The 13,938-nt window shown below is 41.0% G+C and overlaps 1 protein-coding gene across 1 annotated transcript in view; it reads right to left on the reverse strand.

The window, feature by feature from the left end:
* Positions 1-3,800: 3,800 nt before the first annotated feature.
* Positions 3,801-13,938, reverse strand: part of slc4a4a (solute carrier family 4 member 4a) — an 81,520-nt gene continuing 71,382 nt past the window's right edge. The window contains exon 25 of the transcript XR_009526220.1: positions 3,801-3,810. The gene's annotated coding sequence lies outside the window, so the exon portion shown is untranslated. The remainder of the gene's footprint in view (positions 3,811-13,938) is intronic.

Raw genomic sequence — 13,938 nt, forward strand, 5'->3', positions numbered from 1 at the left:
CAACATAGTAGTGTCCTCGTCATTGCTAAAATTTCACATAATTCCGCATTATATAAATAGGTTAAAATATATTTTTGGCCCGTGCGTAATTGTGCGTAATTGTCAAGAAGCACATTTCGATTAAAACTCACCTTTCTTCTTTTGGATGACAAAATTTGCATTAAATTTACTTATTTCCCTGTCCTAAGTCATGCTTAGGGATACACAGTTGAACACCCTTTTATTTATTTTAAACAAAAACGACCACGTCAACCGGATAACATGACTCCTATTGCGTTTGAAACAAGGGTTTCAATCGTCCCGACAGCGACTACTGACACTTAAACATTTTTTACCTCTAAACTTCAAAACTCTGACATTGTACACTTTAGCACAGGTTTAAGTAATAATTAATCTGTTGTATAGTCATATTATTATGGCATGAAACAAAAACTATTTATTACAAAAAAACTACCGCTGGATGGATTTTACTTAGCGCTTTCGAAAACAGGTTTGGGGGATAACATTTGAACGGTGGGACGTCATTACACGAAATTTCGTCAGTCTTGCGTGCTGAACGTAGTGACGAACCACGCCTTGCGTGGTTTTCGAGGAAATTGCAGTTTTTCAATCGTCCCGTGTTTCAATCGACCCGGCTCTCCCCCACTCCATGGAGGCAAAGTTCTTCCCGCATGCCTCACACATGAAAAGATTATATTCTGTTAACGGAAAGACGACGCTGGGGGATTTATTTTGTTCTCTCCGCAAACAAGTCTGCACACATGCAGAAAGGGATGATATTTATTTTGAGAGAGTAGACCACAGTGTCTCGATGAGAATAGAAGATTACCAATCTCCTATTAATCGACAGGCAGCTCAAGTTTGGTAACCAACAGAGCTGGCAAAAGTACAGACGTTCTTTACTCAAATAGAAGTACAGATAAAAAAAAGTAGAAGTAAAAAAGTAGATGCTACTCAAACTTGCGCTACCAACTAAGAGTGAGTAGGGGTGGGGGCGGGACCTGAGGTGGGGGTGCAGTTGGACCAGAGGTGGAGCTGGAAGAGGAAATCTCCACCCATTGGCTCTGCAGCCTCTCCTAGTGAGGGTTGTTCTGTCCAGTTTTATTGCTAAAATGCCCAAAAATATTTTTTTTCAGAGTTTTTCTTAATCCTTCCTGCATTTGAATTAAATAGAGAAATAAGCATGAAAACATACTGTGCCATGTGAAATGCGGGTTGTATTCACTTACAAGCAGAGCACAAAACCCTCATTCCTCCAACATGTGGAAGTCCCTTGGTGTAAATATGTTAGGAACATGATCCCAACCTCTTGAGGAGATACGCCATCAGGCACACAGCAGATTAAGGTAGGGGTAGTTTATTCCCAGCTAAAAGCATATGCCATTATCACACTGCAATTATAGCCGCATAGCTTAACACAGACCAGCGCACAGCTTCTTATAAACAAAAAGCCAATTTAATTGCTAAACGCATTACGCTCTCGTTCAGAGCGATTCCCCGCGGCCCTTGCTGTGCTACACTCGTTGTCGCATTCCAGGAAAAACCTTGATTATTGCTTTGTAGGATATTGATCAAAGGGTTTCATGTGGCTGTTCAGCTGGGACTCCAATGGGGGTATTTATTGTTTGTATTCAAATGTGAAGTGAAAAAATCTGTTCCCTCTAATTTAGGTTAATATTTATTTATTTCAGACAAAGCTTATGCTTTGTACGCTGCTGTGTATCTGTTACAAAATGTCCCAGTTAACATATGCATTAATACAATGAGTGGAAATGGAGAAAGAATTTCAGTTATGTGTTGTTAGCATAACATATGGTTCACATAGGACCCTATTGTTCTGCAGTTAAGCTAGCGAGCTTTTCAGCTCATGAGAACCTGCATTTCTGCAATGGTTGAATTCACAAAGTAAAGTAAAGCCAAGACTTCATGATGATCCATTTCTTACAAATAAGATAAGATAGGATAAGTAAGTAAATACTATTAATCCCATGATGAGGGACATCCATGAATGATTTATGTTGGCACGCCTGCTAGGAATATCTGAACCTAAACAACAATATCAATTATTTAAACAACAAACAAAGAGGGAGTACACATTAGGAATACACTGAATATATATTGCTACAAATATGCCAAGCTGTAAAGGTTTTAGATTTTGTAACATGAAGATTAACGGTTTTCCCGTAACACAAATTACTGCACTTCAAATAAAGACATCAATCCTGAGCAGGCAATCAATGGCAAGAATCGATTTCAGTTTTAGAGACGACAATTTTGGACAGCCCTACATCTACTAACCGGCCTTTAATAATTTCCCCCTTTAACTATAAATAATGTATTATCATACAGCTAAAGCATGAGACATTACTTATGTGCCTCCTTAACAACTGGGGACCCTTCATACACTGAGCGATTTCCCAAAGGGAATGTGTTTCTGCGAGCGCTACATAATAGCTCCGTTCTGTAGTACACAACGGGAGCTGTAGCAACGCCCTGTTCAAACTTTACAGGTGGCGCGGAGCCTAGATTGTCAGACCTCCATTATGCATGACCCCTTTCTAAACAAAACCCCCCCAGGGAGCCACTCAAATCGGAACCAGATAAATCACTGTAAATATGCTCCAATTACAGAGTTGCAATTGCAGAATTACAATTAAAACTATTTAATTGGGTTGCATGTACAGGTATGGGTTAGTAATGGCTAGGGATTTTGTTTTGCATATATTCCTTAAGGCATGCCATGACGACGAGGTACGGATAAGCTTCTCCTGATGTTAGTGACAGGGGTGAAAGCGTCCCAATCAAAGGCAATCACAGCAGAGCTCATACTGATGCAAATCAATCTCTGTAGAAAAGGCCTACTCAGAATGAAGTTTCCAAAAAAAACATGATTCAAACCGTTATTAAGTCATGCATTGTGTGAAATGTCTCAGAATGTCTTTTAGTCAACGGTAATGACTAGCAGGGTTTTGATAATGTTCAAAGAAATTGGGTATAGGTTTGCGACTGTATATGTAAGATATAAGACATTGCAATGGGATGCTTTTGTAATGTATAAAATATGTTAGATGTAATGGGGGCCAGTATGTCTATATTGTAGTGTTTAGGTTTGTCTCCCGGCCCAAAGGTGTTGGGTTTAAACCTTAGTGTAGGCCTACACTGTCTCCCTGTGAGCAAGATGCCATAACCCTGGGCCTGGTCCTTCGATAATTTGGCTATTTAGTTAAGACCCCAGGTTAATTGTTGGCTTTATCTATGTCCAGTTGTGAATCAGCCATAATTGCTGAAACTAAGCAATAGACATTGATTCTATTTCCAATGAGTGTTTAGCAATTAACATAGCTGTGTCCTGTTTTTTCCAACAGAAGGAAGCGATTACGAACTGCCATGGCTAAGGAGTTGTTTCCAATAGTGCCCACAAACAAACGTATACACACATTTCAAATCTGTGATTACTGTCCCGTTACTGGAAAATAATGTCTGATTTGACCAATCAGAATCAAGGTTTCAGCAACGCTGCATGTGGTATAATCAAAAATGAGTCCAAGACACTTTTTATGGTGTTTGATTGTGGTTTTGACTTGTGTGTTTGTCCATACACGCTGTGTCTGCCGAGGGAGGTTTGGGAGCAGCCCTAGAGCAGCAGTGAGTGCCATGGCATTGTGCTGAACACTGATATCTCACCCAAGATGTGAACAGCCTTCCTGGAGCTTGAGCTCCTGGCTCATGCTTTGTGCTGGTTAACCGTAAAGCCCGGGCCCGGCAATGAGCCCTCGATGAATAATTGAAGTCGTCCGTCTGTTGTCTTCGATGTTCAAGCTAAATGTCAGTCTGTGTCACTGCGATGGTTGACGTTTTAATGCTGCACTTCTTCCTTTTGTATTCAGAGTTTTATTTGAGTCATTTGGGGCTTGCCTTTTGAGACAAGAACAATTTGAAAGACTGGTGACTCAATGCAGGGATGAATAGTTTTCGTATTATTATGGGTTATACGCCTTATGTTTGAATTATCATCATGAAAGCTTTGTAAATCTCCCAGACGCCGCAATAGGCTATGCTTACCGAAACTGATTTTTAAGATAAGTCAAACTTTTTCTTTCTTTAGGTGCTTCTGCTCAACGATTCATTTACTTTTCAAACATATTTAATTGCTTCTCCTTCCAATATTTGTTTTTAACTTTGAACTTTGAATAAATCACTTTTTTATCAACTGTTGAGAGACTGTGGTACATCTGCATGATGTTCTGTAAACTCCCGCTATTGCTGGTGCTTGCAGCAGTCATGGAGAATTATGCACACTTTCTGATGTACTCTTTGGCGTTGCATCTCTCACCTCGCTGCCAACACTCTGCGGAGGGTTAGCAATACAGCCCTGAGAACTCTAATGTAACAGGGCCTGCAGCTATAAGTGCCAAGGGCGTTTGCGACCAAACAGATATATTTATAGTATCTGCATACTATTTTAATAAACACCTACATTCTAACAGACGTCAGTTGTGTCACTATTGTCACTATTATTGAATGATTTCAGTAATAGAGATTAGAATAGAAGATTATTGAGTACTTTCATTGGAAAAGAGGACTGCTCCTTTCAACTAGCTTATTGTAGGACCTGGTAGGATGGCTTCATAGCCATATAAAATGAACTGCTTAGATGGCTTCATAGCCTTTTTTTTATGAGTACACACACCCGTGTGACTGGTTCTGGACAATCACAAGTCCATCAAACAATCAGCCGTGCTGTTCTATGTGGGAGCTTTGCTTATGTTTACTGTACAACGAGAAGTCAATCAAGCAATTGGCAAATCCATTAATATCATTCCCTACCTTTCCATCAACCTCCACCGCAGCCTCTACAAGCCAGAGCACCAACCACCCATACACAAAATATAAAAGAAAGTATTGTGGAACATTCCAGCCAAACCACTCAGCCTTTTCATATCCGCAGCAATCTTCTGTCATTTAGACAGTGTACAGAGTGTGTGGAGGTGAGGTGTGTGTGTGGTGTGTGTGAGAGAGAGAGAGAGAGAGAGAGAGAGAGAGAGAGGGAGAGGGAGAGGGAGAGAGAGAGAGAGAGAGAGAGAGAGAGAGAGAGAGAGAGAGGGAGACCGAGACCGAGACCGAGAATGCAACAAATTGACCGCAGGATGGAATTCAACCAGGGTCGCTGGCGCCAGGACTGAGCCTTAACGGTCCGCGCTCCACCCTGGTGAGCCACCGGGACGCCCCATTCATGCTAACCAGGACATCAATCTCATCCGTATTCATAGTTCCTGGATAGCTGAAATCTCCAGGATTTTGGTCAATGGTTACCGGCCCATTGTAAATTCTTTCAAGGGGATCCCTGACATTTGAGCCTGGCAGGCGTGTTCGTGGACCCTTCCCTGACCCATCGATAACCCTTATAAACATCGGCTTTTGAGATGAAACTCACCATGTCCAGGTCCACTGACTGGAGAACAACACAGCCAAAGTGTAAAAAAATTAGAAATTAGAAAGTTATATTTGCCTCTGCAAATCGACCGATTGGAAGGGAATTAAAACCAATTTTCCAGAGCGCAGTTGAATTGCCTCCTATGCTTCTGGCACATTGAAAAAATTGACATTTACAAATACATTTACGTTGGTAAAATGTGGACAATGTCTGTGCATCTAACTTTTAATCTCCCAGTAGATAGGATAAAATTAATCCTATATATATATATATATATATATATATATATATATATATATATATATATATATATATATATATATATATTATATAACAAAATACAATATAAAATGCAAGCCAAATCATTATTTGTTGAAAAAAAAATCTGTTTCTGCGCCACAAATAGACAAGAGAAGAAGAGCGCTTGACGTTGAGCCCAGTACAGAAGTTGAGGATGATGTCCTTTGTTTGAACAACCGGCAGGGGCTAAGCTGAGCCTCTGAGCTGACATATCCCAGGCATACTAGCAGCCACCGCCAACAGGCCTACGTCAGATTTCAGCCAACGTGGTGGTGGTGGTGGGGGAAACTGAAGCCAGGGTTTGCTGTCAAACATGAGTGCTACTCATCCCATTCGCTGGGAGTCATTAGACACGCAGCCAGAGTCAAGAAATACAGCTTCACTTTCACTACGGGCCAATGGTCTGCTAATGTGGAACTGATCTGTTTGTGACGTCACACGTGCACTATCTCTCTGGTGAATACCAAAATGGGCCATTTATTTTCAGCAGTAACAAAAATAGGCCCCCATTCTACAATGAAACACACAAGCAATGTTTTCGTTTGAATCATAATGTAATGTTTTTCCAATGCACCTTCATTACATTGTGTTCAATAGCAACTGCTTAGGTGTATTAGATACAAATATAAGCACTAAATAAGATTGAACAACAACCCCACAACCCCCCCCCCCCCCCCCCCCCACCCGTATCCCTGAATACAGGTTTAAAATAAATAACAATTCAGTTTCAAAGATCACATTAGGCCACGAGAAACTATCACATGCGTAAGACTTTGTTAGTCAACGACATTATTAAAACATTTAAATTATCCATCATATGCTCTCATTGACATACTTACAAAGGGCATCAGACTTCAGCTATATTATTAATCAATGCTTTTTTGTTGATTTACCACCATACTTTTAAGCATAGCACTGATATAAATTAGAAGATGCTTTCTTTAGGGTTCTTTGCAATGATTGTAGCGTTGCAGATCTTTCCACTAATGTCCTCAACAATAAACAGAACGCAATATGCCTCCATAATAAATGCATTAAACATTTGTTTTTGTTACTCTTCTTCATAGTCATGGACTTGGCTGTTAGATCTCTGGGGGCCCTAGGCTGAAAAAGGCATTTTTTTAGTGACAAACTTGACCTGCTGCCAGATAATTAGCTTGACTGCAGGCACTTTCCACAGTCTCCTTTCTATTCCAGCGTGAATCAATAGAGCTAAGTAAGTTTAAAGGGTAAATAAACCTCAGTTTGAGCAGGAGAACTTACGCCAGCACGATAAAGAAATGTAATCCAAGCAATCGGGAGTCGTAACGGATTTAGAAGAAAAAGACACCCCTCTCATCTGTTTGTTTGTTTTTGTTTGGCGTGACGGCGATTGAGTGTTCAGTTTATTATAAATATGTCAAAAAGCCTTTCGACGTTCAATTGCCTTCAGCATATTTGGTCTTTTGGTCTTTCTAATGCAGCCCTCCTTGGAGCTCAGCATTATTATGTGTGTTAACTTCTGGGTGAAATACAAACGATGTAGGAGAAGGAATAGCCTTTTAATAAGTTATGTTTTATATATATAGAAATAGATGCTGTTTTACTTTTCCAGCCAGAAAACGTATTATTGAGTCTGTTTTTATATCAGTTTTAGATTATGGTGATGTAATCTATGGCAATGCATCCCTCAGCACCCTAAAAACCCTGGATGCTGTGTACCATTCTGCCCTACGTTTTATAACAGGAGACCGCTATGGCACACACCACTGCACTTTGTATAACAAGGTTGGCTGGCCAGCCCTGTCTGAAAGAAGGGATTTTCACTGGAAAATTTTAATTTATAAAACAATCATTGGGTTAATGCCACCATATCTCGCCTCTCTCATAAGCTGGAACCGTAACACCGTCAATACACGCTCCCAAAGCTTGCTTACATTACATCTGCCACATGCCAACACAAAACTGGGGAAGACAGCCTTCTGTTTTAAGGCACCCTTCATTTGGAATGAGGTCCAAAAATCACTAAGGTTGTGCTCATTTATTTCACTTAGGGAATTCACAAGTCTTATCATATGTACACCTGCCTTCTCCTGCAATGATTGTTACTCTTGACCCAACCATTGTATTTTACTGTATTTATTTTATATGCATATTTATTTTATATTTATTTTCTTTTTTCTTTCCAATGTATTAACTCCTGTTGTACCCTCGGCACCATTGAAAATGAGGATCTTAATCCTCAATGTGTCTTCCGAGGCCTAAATAGATAATAAATCAAATATGTTAGAAGAACTCACATTCACATACACACAGAAAAGAACGAAGAAAAATAAAACAGGAGATAAAAGGGCTCCAAATGAACCGACTGCTTCATATCGGAAGCAGACATCCTACACACAGACAGACACACACACACACAAACACACACACACACACACACACACACACACACACACAAACACACACTAAATCCAATAGGTTATGACAATTCTTGCTAAAGCAATTATATTCAAGTTGGGTACCATCTGATGCAACAACCCTTCATTTATTGTTTAGGGTTCTTCTCTTTAAGTGTACATACTGGTTCCCATGTAGAGTTTATGAATTAGACTAAAAAACGACTCAACATTTCCCAGAATACTCTCTCTCTGTTTGTGAAGTGGTGCTCTTCTCCCTTAAAGGGTGCATGAATCAAACCTTAAACTAAAAAAAGAGGACACTTTGGCAGGAATACAAACATTTTGTAGAACAGCGAGGCGATGTTGTTTCCTAACCCGAGATGGTGTAAAATACAAGTTTTTATGTACATGTCATCAGTGAGAGATTCATTAAAAGTTAAAGTATGTTTAAAGTATTAGACATTGAACTTGCGTGTTTCAATGTTTCAACTTGATACTATCTATATATAAACACATACATACATACACATGTATACATGCAGAGGAATTTATCCCTAGAGACACAGTGGAGCATTTGTGGACTAAAAAACTAAGAGAGAAAATGAAAAGTAGCAACCCGGGTAAATGCTTTGGTAACACTTTACAACTTTTAATAATGTATACATTCATACCTTAGTTGACATGAACACCATTAGTAAACGTGCTGCACACCGTTAGCAAATTATATTTAATTCTCAATTAACTGTTAGTTAATGGTTATTACTACAAGAACTAATGTTTATCAATGGTCAATTAATGTGCGCTTATTGTAAGTGTTACCAATGCATGTTAAACTATACTCGTATTATTCTCTCAATATCTATCGTTTTCACCAGTGATGTTTAATGTATTACACATTTAATCAGAAAATGTTAGTATTTGTTACACAATTCTGATAATCCTTTACAAGGACTTCCCTACTGTACCATACTATATGTCGCTTACACTGTACAACATAATTTTTCCATTTAATCAACCACACACTAAACTCCACCTGCTGTGATGTGTGGTTAATAGTCTTAACGGGAACTGTGGTATGAGGAGAATCGTTTTTCCGCTCAGACTGTCGATACTGAGGAAGGAAGAGGGGGAGGAGCAGGAGGGGGAGGAGGGGGAGGAGGAGGAGGAGGAGGAGGAGGGGGAGGAGGAGGAGGGGGAGGAGGAGGAGGAGGAGGAGGAGGAGGGGGAGGGGGAGGAGGGGGAGGAGGAGGAGGGGGAGGAGGAGGAGGGGGAGGGGGAGGAGGGGGAGGAGCAGGAGGGGGAGGGGGAGGAGGGGGAGGGGGAGGAGCAGGAGGGGGAGGGGGAGGAGGGGGAGGAGCAGGAGGGGGAGGGGGAGGGGGAGGAGGAGCAGGAGGGGGAGGGGGAGGTGGGGGAGGAGGGGGAGGGGGAGGAAGGGGAGCAGAGCATCATTATTACAATCGTTTCCAAATAATTAAAAGAAATTGAGGCAGAAATGCCCGGGGGAAAAAGTAAACAATTAATCTCTTGTTATTCCTATCCCCCATAGGAATAACAAGAGATTTATCTTATACTTTTTCCCTCGGACATACCACATTAGCCAGAGATTGAGTGGTGCTCTGAAACTGGCGTCATCGAACGAAGAAGCTGATAAAAACAAAGCGCGGAAGTCAATGCTCTGATTAAATGATTAAATGTCAAAATTGCATTCCCTCTAGGGGACCAGCTGTATATCCAACTAATCATAAGGGTTCTCAAACGTCATATTAACTTGGTGGCTAACTGCTTATCTGGACTATCGTATTTAGGTGAGTGCTGCATGCAGCGCTCAACTATTGTTCTTCATAAGTTTTATTCTTTCTTTCTTCCTTATTCTCTACAAACTTTGGGACCTATCTCCTTCCTCAAATTTTCACCTAGATACTTAAAATATTCAGAATAGCTTAGAATCGCTGGCTTCTTTTCCGATTTTTTAAATATGTTATACTTTTTTTTTTTATTACAATCGTTTCCAAATAATTAAAAGAAATTGAGGCAGAGATGTCAGTGGCAAAAAGTAAAAGATGAATCTCTTGTTATTCCTATCCCCCATAGGAATAACAAGAGATTAAACTTTCAATTTTTCCCCCGGACATACCACAGTAGCCAGAGATTGAGTAGTGCTCTGAAACTGGTGACTTCGAACGAAGAAGCTGATAAAAAAAAACGCGGAAGTCAAATAGCTCTTTTCTATAAAACAATAACTTATGAATTTGACATTTTGCAGTCTATGAAATAAAGCATCTCTGCCCTTAACCGATGTATCATAACCACAGTTTTCTGAGACTGATTAAATGTCAGAATTGCATTCCCTAGGGGAACAGCTGTGTATCTAACTAATCGTAAGGGTTCTGAAAGGTCATATATAACTTGGTGGCTAACTGCTTATCTGGCCTATTATATTTAGGTGAGTGCTGCATGCAGCGCTCAACTATTGTTCTTCATAAATTTTATTCTGAACATGGGAATCAATGGTTTTCCCGCCAGATTGGTCTACTTTTGGAGGACGTGCTGCCAGATTGGGCGGTTTTTCCCGCTCTATTGGGCTATTTTTAATCACGCACCTGCTCACTACACACCGGACCAACTGCCCGATTCGCGTCGGTAAATGAAGTCGGGCTATTTAATCTGGCCGACTCGAACACTGACATGGGCGGTACTCACCTTATATTATAGCCGACGCCGTACGTTCCGCGCTTGCGTGAGATGTAATGTCTCCAAAACAACAGGCGGCGCTAGTCTGTGTTGTGGGCCAAAAAACACAAAAATCGGAAGTAGAAGGTCCTAAGAGACTTGCCAGCGACCACAAACAGCAACGGTCTATCCTCCACCATGGCGATGAATTGTTGCTCGAGCTCTTCGATCCACATTATTCAATCCAAGGTCAACAATCAAAACGATGCCAAACAATGCGTTGAGAGAGTGTGTCGACATCTTCTTCAATTAGAATGTTTATCTGGTATGTTTACCATCCTCACTTCCGGGCTTCACTGATGCGCTAGTCAATCTGCTAGCCCTCCACCAATCGGAATGGTAAAAGAATGACCGACTCGAATGGCCGATTACACATGTGACAGAAAATAAAAAAAGAATCATTCCCAATTAAAACAAAAAATAAGCCTAATCACCAAACACCACCGCCACAGCAGTGGCGGTGGTGTTTGGTGGTGCTTCAGCGCCATCAGAAATCCCAATAGCACCTCCAAGAAATGAACTGATAATTGAGATAAAAATAGTCTGCTCTCTCTGTCTAGTTTTGAATACAGTTTGTTTCTCCAGTTGATCTGTTGATCTTGTGTCCTCAATTACCATAGCAACCATGCATCAATGGAATGAGTTTTGTTCTGGGCTGGTTTGACCTCTCCTCCTGGCTGGAAATAGTTTGATCACGAAAGATAATATGTTCTGCTTTGCATGTCTAAAATATGACCTGCCGACTGGTTTATGCTGACTGGTTTTGCTTGGACTTCAAAGCAGTGACTAGATTTTTGTTTTAAATTTAGTAGCCATGTTAATTAACATATTATAGGGGGGAGTGAAAAGTCCAAGCCAAAGTCTTTCCGGTCCGGGGTGGGTTTCCTGTGATCAGGGGTAAACTGGAAGCTGGGTGGACAAACATCCATACACACACATTACACACAACAATCACAACACTACTGCACTCCTACACTTCATTTCATTCGCGATGAATTAAATAGACAAAACGAATAGAAGGGAGACATTTTAATTTCCTCTGTGGCCGTCCAAATGCATGTTTTATTGTGGTGATTTCATTGTAATGGCTTAGGGATTCCCTCCATTGAATCATTAATAATCAGTTCGAATGAATGATATGCATGCGGAGGCCCCATGAACCAAAGCTTTGTAAGCACTCCGATGATTTTACTTAATGGAGTAGACGGGCACGGAGGCTATCTGTCGCATGCCCCCCATCACCCCCCCCCCCCCCCCCCCCTCCCCCCGCTCCTGGCGCCGGGATCCATGTTGGCTTTGTAATAAGCAAACGTCTTCTTTCATCGTTGTGTGCTGTGCAGCACGTGACCCTGCCCCCTTGCCTTACGTCCCCCCACCATTGACAACTCCAAAAAAGTCCAATCCATAACAGACAGAGAGAGTAGAATTTTATTTTTAATTTTGACAACATCTTTAATCAAAGCTGACGCACAAGATTCAGCAAACCCTCCAGGGCCACGCGAAAAAAATAAAGTTGAACACATGGCAAGTAAAGCACAGCAGGAATATAAATGGGTTGTTATCGCTATAATACAAGTGATATAGTACAATGTAGTACGGCTAATTCACCGGTTGACCATCTGCCGAGTCATGGAACACATTATACGCCTTCATAACTGCAAGGTATTATGAAGGCAACACAGTTCCGAGGTGCACACGTAACTGTGATTTATGACAGTGGTTTCGAATTCCAGAAAAAAAAAAGGGTGCGCACACAACACAAGCGTGGTTGCGTGTGTGTGTTCGCAGCAGCTCAGTTCCCACTCTTCTTCCTGCACACACCACACACCCCCTCACGCTGTCAGTCATTGCTTCCCCACTGGCAGAAATGTCTGGCAGTATCCCTTCTCCCGCTCTCTTTGCCTCTCATTAATCTCCCTCTCTCTTGCTCCATCTTCTTCTCTCTGCATATCCTCAGGCAGCGCATGCTATGGGAGAATTCCAGCAACGTAGTTTAATGTAATCTTTTTCATGTAGTGACAAGCCACACTGCTCATGTTGAATGCATTTTATGTGATGTTATTCCGGCCCCGATGTGGTTGCAATTTGGTGACCTCTGCTCCTCCTGAGACAACTGTCATCTATATGGTTTGTGTTGGCTTTGTCCTTTATGCGACCTGTGCAAAGAGTAAAGTGGGATGATGATGATGATGAGGATCCATTCCAATTGGCTGGTTTCAGGGAACCAGCGCGTGTGTGTGTGTGTGTGTGTGTGTGTGTGTGTGTGTGTGTGTGTGTGTGTGTGTGTGTGTGTGTGTGTGTGTGTGTGTGTGTGTGTGTGTGTGTGTGTGTGTGTGTGTGTGTGTGTGTGTGTGCACGCGCGTTGATTTGAGGTCCCCAAAGTGCAGTGCTTCTGCCTGAAAACACATATTCCTTTTTGGCAGGATGTGGATTTTGTGCCCGATAGTCTAACATGTGAATTATTGAAGATACGAATACATTTCAACATGTAAATTTGGCCAGTGCAGTGTCTGACCATCCCTTGTGTTCAAGGGTAAGCTCCAAACACTCAAACACACACTGGAAATGTATAAGAGCCCAAAATCCCATTACAAAATAAATACTTCACCAAAGTGGCATTCCTTTTACAAAGGCTTTACCTAATGTTATATTCAATTGTAAGTAAAGATTTATATATATTTCTGCATATATATTTATATGTGTGTGTGTATATATATATATATATACATTATATACATAATTATTTTTTTTACATATATATGCTATATGAATGTATGTGTCCCCCAGCAAGTGGTCAAAGTAATTTGTTTTACTTGCTACTGATTGAACTGTAACGCACAGGGTCAATAAAGGGTCTGTAAACTCCTCTGCAATCTGAGCTGTCGTGACAGTCTGTGTAAGAAAAAACGGACATACTGGGTTCCATAGGAGCAAGTGTGAGGGCCATTTTCAAATGTTGTCAAGGCCAATGCCACACTTACTTTAGCTGCAGAGTTTGATTGTTACCAATAGAAAACTACAACTCACTAATAGCGTTTTTAGTAGTAGCAGACTTCTTGTATTTTACGGAGAATTTCCCATGTTGAGCAACTT

Source organism: Gadus macrocephalus, chromosome 6 (genome assembly GCF_031168955.1).
Source record: "Gadus macrocephalus chromosome 6, ASM3116895v1".
Classification (NCBI taxonomy): Eukaryota; Metazoa; Chordata; class Actinopteri; order Gadiformes; family Gadidae; genus Gadus; species Gadus macrocephalus.